Genomic DNA, 7,378 nt, shown 5'->3' with positions numbered 1-7,378 from the left:
CACCAGGGAAGTAAGTTTAGTTAAATCTATACTCTGGTCTTCAGACGGTAACAGATCAGCCTGCAGTGCAGGAGACCTGGGTTCGATCCCTGGGTTGGGAAGATCCCCTAGAGGAGAGCATGGCAACCCACTCCCGTGTTCTCGTCTGGAGAATCCCCATGGACAGAGGAGCCTGGCGGGCAGGCTTAGTAGTTGTGGCTCATGGGCTTAGTTGCCCTGAGGCATGTAGAGTCTTGGACCAGGGATTGAACCTGTGTCCCCTGCATCGGCAGGTGGATTCTTAACCACTAGACCACCAGGGAAGTCCCCAAATGATCATGTTTAGTAGCTTTAGAGTAGAAATAGGCTATGTGAAAGTTTCAGGAAACTTTTCTTTTTGGAAACACCCAGGCATGATAAAAGATGCTCTTTCAATTTTGTGACATAGTTATCTTAACCACAGTTTGCTGAGATCTTGTTGTCTCTCTCCCATATTAGGCTGATGTATACACATTTTAAATCTATTTCAAATATCTTGAGTATGTGTGCATGCTAAGTCGCTCAGTCGTGTCCGACTCTGTGATCCCATGGACTGTCGCCCACCAGGCTCCTCTGTCCCTGGGATTCCCCAGGCAGGAATACTGGAGTGGGTTGCCATGCCCTCCTCCAGGGGATCTTCCTGACCCAGGGATCTAACCCTCGTCTCATACTTCTCCTGCATTGGCAGGCGGGTTCTTTACCACTAGCACCACCTGGAAGCCCTCAAATATCTTATTGGCTTTTATACAAGTTACAGTAAACATTTCCAGGATTGGGATTATTACAGTTATCAAAGTAAACATACTGTCATGTCTGATGTTTGTAGCAGAATGAAAAGGGCGGGAAAAAAACCTACCAGCGATTTCAGCGGCAGAAATCCGGTGAAGACTGCAGTTTTCACAGCTATCTTTACTGTGTGTGGACGAAAAACGCGACGGCTCTGACTGAGGGTTCTGGGGCTTGAGATGCCTTTTGCCAAGTATGATTTCACACCTTGGAGAGGACAGATGCTCATCTGAGAGGTTTAACCCAGAGGACCCACTGACGGCCGTGCCTTTTAAAATGGACTCAACCACAGCCTTTAAAAGGGAAATTGCATGGTCATTGTGTTTGGGTATAATTGACCAACGAATTTTCTTGATTCAAAAATCCTGGGGAAGAAAAACCTAAACATCTTTTATAGAAGCAGCAGAACAGAGCCTTCCAAAAACCCACATGGTGTGTCAATATTGTTTTAGGACCACGTGAAGCTATTTGGAAATCAATATGTAAACGTTTTTATGAAGTGAGCCATACGTCAAATGAGAAAGGACAAAAGGAATACAATTGGGAAGAAGAAAATACAGAGTGTCTGTTTATGGCATCACTTAATACGTCTGTTTTCCTCTAGGCAAAGTTTCTTTATTATTGTTGATGTGATTCTTTTTATTCCATTTTCTGTACCACGAGCAGAGTGCAGGTAAGTAAGAAATGATTCTGATTGTTATTTTATATCCATGCTGTATGTCTTCCTTCATAAATACCTATTCATACTGTGGTTATACAAGTAATCGGAAGACATCAGTGAAAGTCTGAAAAAAAAGAAAGAAAAAAGCAGAAACAGAAAAACGTCTTCTCCATCTGCTAATGCAACGCCTGATGGTATTTCTGGTCGCTGCTTTGCTACTATAGGGCACTTTCATAGCGCGGCTTCCCACCCGGGGCCTTGCAGTCAGGCGGCTTGAGTTTACACTCATCTCCCCTTCTCACCAGCATTTTGACCGCAGGTAAACTGAGTTTGAGCAAGCTCCGGGAGTTGGTGATGGACAGGGAAGCCTGGCATGCTGCAGTCCACGGGGTCGCAGAGTCAGACACGACTGAGCAACTGAACTGAAATTGCTTAAACTTTTTGTGCCTCAGTTTCTCAGCTATACAACGGAGATGATAAGAATAGTACCTCTTGGGTTTTGAATCAGGGGATTCAACCAAGTGCAGAACAGAAATACTCGGGGGAGGGGGGGAATGCCAAAAAGCAAAACCTGATGGATGGACACCAAGGAAGTGGGGGAGGGGTGGGAGGATGAACTGGAAGATTGGGGTTGACTTATATACACACACGATTGATATTATGTATAAAATAGATCACTAGTGAGAGCCTACTACATAGGACAGGGAACTCTGCTCGGTGCTCTGTGGTGATAGATCACTAATGAGAACCTACTGCATAGGACAGGGGACTCTGCTCGGTGCTCTGTGGTGACCTGAATGAGAGGAAATTCAGAAAAGAGGGGATGTGTGTGCGCATTGCCAGTTCACTTTGCTGTGCCCCTGAAACCACCACAACGTTGTAAAGCAACTACACGCCAATAAGAGTTAATTAAAAAAAAAAAGCCTAAATACTAGGTGAAATTTTTTTTAATTAAAAAAAAAGTTTTTAAAAACTTGAATTTGCTGTATCCTGGCAATTATTTACATAGCATTTACAATTATATAGCATTTATTTATTATTTATATAGCATTTACATTGCATTAGGTATTACAAGTAATCTAGAGATGGTTTCAAGTGTACGAGAGGATGTGCAGGTTATACGTATATACTACGCCATTTTACATAAAGAGACTTGAGCATCCTTGGATTTTGGCATCAGTGGGGGACCAATCCCCCAGCCGTACCGAGTGCCACCGAGTGCCAAATGTATTGGTTTTGTCTCTTGCAAGAAAACTGAAGATCAGAGAGGCTAAATGAACTTCACAGCTCTGGATTCAGGTCCAGAGGTGTTTTTTAAGACACATGAGAAATGGTACGTGTTTCAGCTGCTCCAGAGATGCCTTTGAAGGAAGAAATCTTCGCCTCCTGATGTCACGCAGCAGGAAGGATCCAGTGTCACCCAGGTCTGGACTGTCTCGCTCCCCATGTTTAACTGGAATGAATCACACCTTTCTAGGGAAACTCAGGTTTACAAGATACAGAAGAGATAAAGGGGTCATGTAAACAGTACCACGAGAAAAACAATCAAGCAAATCTAAAACACATTCTGCAAAACAAACTGGCCGAGTCTTTTCGACAAGCCAGTGCTGCGGTTCAGGGAAGGCAAGAGACATGGGACAGCTGGGCGCTGCTCTGGGTAAAAAGGGACGAAACAAACCCAGAATGTGTGGCCTTGAAGAGGACTTTGAGTTGATCCTAAAGGGAAATCAGAGCATTGAACATGTACAGAATATTTAGACAAAACTAGGGAATTATTGCTAGTTAATAATGAAAGTGAAAGTGGTTCTGTTGCTGCTGCTACTAAGTCGGTCGTTTCAGTCGTGTCCGACTCTGTGTGACCCCAATAGATGGCAGCCCACCAGGCTCCGCTGTCTCTAGGATTCTCCAGGAAAGAACACTAGAGTGGGTGAAAGTGCTTCAGTCAAGTTCAATTCTTTCTGACCCCATGGGCTATACGGTCCATGGAATTCTCCAGGCCAGAATACCGGAGTGGGTAGCCTTTCCCTCCTCCAGGGGATCTTCCCAACCCAGGTCTCCTGCATTGCAGGCGGATTCTTTACCAGCTGAGCCACCAGGGAAGCCCAAGAATACTGGAGTGGGCAGCCTATCCCTTCTGCAGGGGGTCTGAACCGGGATCTCCTGCATCGCAGGCGGATTCTTTACCAGCTGAGCCACTGTAACTGTAAGTGTAACGATGGTATGTGTTTTTTGTTTTGTGTTTTGAAGAAGAAGCAGGTTGAAGAATTTAGGGTAATTCGTCTTGACATCGGTTTACTTTAAACTGTTTTAGTAAATTAAAAGACAAATATTATCAATTCTTCCATGTGGGTGTTGAGGTGAGTGTAGGGGGATCCTTGTGCTATGCTTTCTACTTTTATGAATGTTCCAAATTTTTCATAATAAAAAGGAAACGAATGAAACAGACAAAAAAGGACTTTTCTAGAAAGCAGAAGCTGTGTGTTAAAGATGTTGCAGAGATGGCCTAGTGCCACACGTGACCAGATGTGCACCACTCGGCCACGGCACACACACAGCTCTGCCTTCCACGCCTTCCACATCACGCATGTTTCATGAGTGCTGGTCGCTCAGTCCTGTCCGACTCTGTGCGACCCCATGGACTGTAACCCGCCAGGCTCCTCTGTCCGTGGGACTCTCCAGGCAAGAAGACTGGAGTGGGTTGCCATTCCCTTCTCCAGGGGATCATCCCAACCCAGGGAAGGTTTCATAAGGAGAGGACTCGAAGTCCCATTTAAAAAACTAAACTAAAACACCCTATACTACTAAGGAAAACCTCTCCAGCCATTCCTATAAAGGGCCAAACCTAAATTATCTGTGTAGCATTTATGTACAATAAATAAACAATGGAATGTATCAATAATATGTGTTTATGATGCAAATATATTGGAGTGCCAATAATTATTTTCTTTAAATAAGAGGATGACAGACGATTTTGGTAACGATGGATCCATAAATGGGGACAGAACTAAGAAAATCTCTATAGAATTTGAGCTCCCTATTCTGGCTGGGCTCTGCTCTAAGCCATTCGTTTACAAGTTAGAAAGTCTGAGCAGAGTAAATGTATGCACCTCCAAGTTCATAAAATCTTGATCTTACTCTCAAGCCAAGTTCAAGGAAAATCACAAGTTTTCATTTCATTCTCTAGCAGCTTCCAAAAATAACATCTTAAATATATACCTCTTTAGACCAACCACCATCCCAAGGATTTATTTTAAGCTAAGACACAACTGGAACTAAATAAACTCTAAATATCGGAACATAAATCTCAGGCTTAGAAAGGATCCTTCTCGTTTTCCCCTCTGTCGCTGAAGGACACAGCAGTGCCAAGGGGTGACCCAGAGTTGTGAGTAATGAGCTTTTCCACTGTTGAAGGGTTTCTGAATACAAATTTCTATACAATTATATGGAAAGAAAAATCTGTTTTCAAAAAATGTTATGTTCTCAACTCTGTAATATAGTAAAAATTTAGAACTCGAAGAGGACAAATATTCCCCCCAGTTACCCAGTTCTAAATCTCTGTCTTAGAACAGATGGAACCTAAATAGCTTATAGATGGTGCAAAAAACGACCTTTGCAAACCCAAACTGCTGCTGCTGATGGTGTAATTGCTTCTGGGAATCCAGTGTGAGAATCTGACGCAGAGAAGCATGTGAACAGTGAGCGGTTTCACCACCATTTCCCACACTCGTCCACACTGTGATCCACAGGCTGCCCTGAGACACGTCCTTGCGTTTCAAGCATCTTTGAAAACCCCAGCTTGCCCACCGCCAGTTTCCTTTCAGACCTCTTGATTTAACACTTTGAAGGGGCCGGACTAACCTGCCATCTACAAAGAAAGAGAATGAATTCCGCCTAAGAGACACAAATCCTCTGGAATGATCCTTCACCTGACAGCTCTCCAAACAACTGAAGCGAAAGCGTCACATACTCGGCTGTTCTGACTCACTCACTGAGAGAGAGGAGCACTTCTGGGCAAACTCGGATGATTTCTGACTTACCTGTTTGTTCAGCCTCTCAGACTCGTGCTACAATGACCCCTACTCAGCAGGTGGCCACGCGGCTCCCTGGATGCGGCCTTGGGCTCGAGCTAGAATGGGGCAGAGGTCCCCACGGCAGTGTCCCCTGGTGACAGGAAGCAACCAAAATAGTGTACGAGTACAGGGTTGGCTGCGTGTGCTTCTAATTTATTAACTCTGGAACAGCCAAAGGAAGTCTGAGATCGCGGGATTAAGTCCTGAAAAATACTAATTAGACCAGAATAATGTGTTAGATTCAACAATGATAGCTCTGGTCATGCCAGGCCCTGGACTAAGCAGTTTATAGACGTTTCTTATTTAACCTTTAAAAAAAAAATCTTACATGGATAAGCAATAAGTTCCTACTGTATAGCACAGGGAGCTATATTCAAGATTCTACAATAAACCATCATGAAAAAGAATATGAAAAACAATGTATATATCTGAATCACTTTGCTGTACAGCAGAAAGTAACCCATTATAAATCAACCATGCTATTGCTCAGTCGCTCCGGCGGGTCCAACTCTTCGCGACCCCATGGACTACAGCACACCAGGCTTCCCTGTCCTTCACCATCTCCTGGAGCTTGGTCAAACTCATGTCCATTGAGTTGGTGATGCCATCCAACCATCTCATCCCCTTCTCCTCCTGCCCTGTCATCCTCTTCTCTTCTTGCCCTCAATCTTTCCCAGCATCAGGGTCTTTTCTAATCATCAACTATACTTCTATAAAAAATGAAAAAAAAAAAGAAATCAGGTTTATTATTCCAGTTTTACTTAGGCAGCAGCAAAAGTTGGGCAGGTTGAAGAACTTTCCAGACGTCACCATCCATCAGAGGGAGTGTGGGCCTGGGAAGAGGCCTGCCTGTTCCTTAACTGTGTTCCTCCCTGGGATGGAGTCGCGGGGAAGGTCGGAGCCACGGGAAAACCCGGCATGGCTGATTTACAATGCTGCGTTTATTGCTGCTGTACAGAACAGTGATTCAGGTGTTCATACATATACATTCCTTTTTTAAGAAATATATTCTTTTCTATGATGGTTTATCGTAGGACTTCCATGGTGGCTCAGAAGGTAAAGTGTCTGCCTGCAATGCGGGAGACCTGGGTTCGATCCCTGGGTCAGGAAGATCCCCTGGAGGAGGAAATGGCAACCCACTCCAGTATTCTTGCCTGTAGAATCCCATGGACAGAGGAGCCTGGTGGGCTACAGTCCATGCGGTCACAACGAGTTGGAGATAACTGAGTGACTAACACACGAATAGGACTTTGAAGATTCTCCGTGCTATCCAGTGGATCTTGTTGTCCATCCATCCTACACTTTAAAACTTCCATCTGCTGACCCCAACTTCCCACTCCATCCCTTTTGGCAACCACAAGTCTGTTCCTAAAGAGACTTTTCAAGGAGACTGAAGTCAGGGATGAGGCAAGGCAAGCTGGGATATTTGCTTCTAGCTTCACAGTCATGTAGGGCCCACATCCATCCCCACTCCACTGTGAGATTACAGATTGTCTTCCATTCCGTGAGTGTAATTCAGGAAGCAAGTGGTTTGTGTGGGCACGCACACGCAGTGGAGAAGTGAGTCTGTGCCTGGCCTGATGTCTGCAGCGGAGGGTCTGTGAAGCGGATGACTCGGCCCAGTCTACGGAGAGCAGTGCCGACCGGCTAGGACAACGGCACACTCAACCCTTGGAGGTTCCCTCTGGCTGCGAGTGTCCCCACGGGCACCCCACGTTTGAGGCGCAGCCATGTGCATGCCACCAGACCCCACAGTCCACTTGAATTCCTTCAAGGGAAAGTTCTGCAGCTAACCAGTTGCCTGACCTTAGAAAACTCATCCAGCATTTCCGGAAGGTGGCTA

The sequence above is a fragment of the Bos indicus genome, chromosome 27, assembly GCF_029378745.1.
Source record: "Bos indicus isolate NIAB-ARS_2022 breed Sahiwal x Tharparkar chromosome 27, NIAB-ARS_B.indTharparkar_mat_pri_1.0, whole genome shotgun sequence".
In the NCBI taxonomy this organism is placed as follows: domain Eukaryota; kingdom Metazoa; phylum Chordata; class Mammalia; order Artiodactyla; family Bovidae; genus Bos; species Bos indicus.
The sequence above is the reverse complement of the archived record's forward strand: the minus strand, read 5'-3'. Positions refer to the sequence as shown.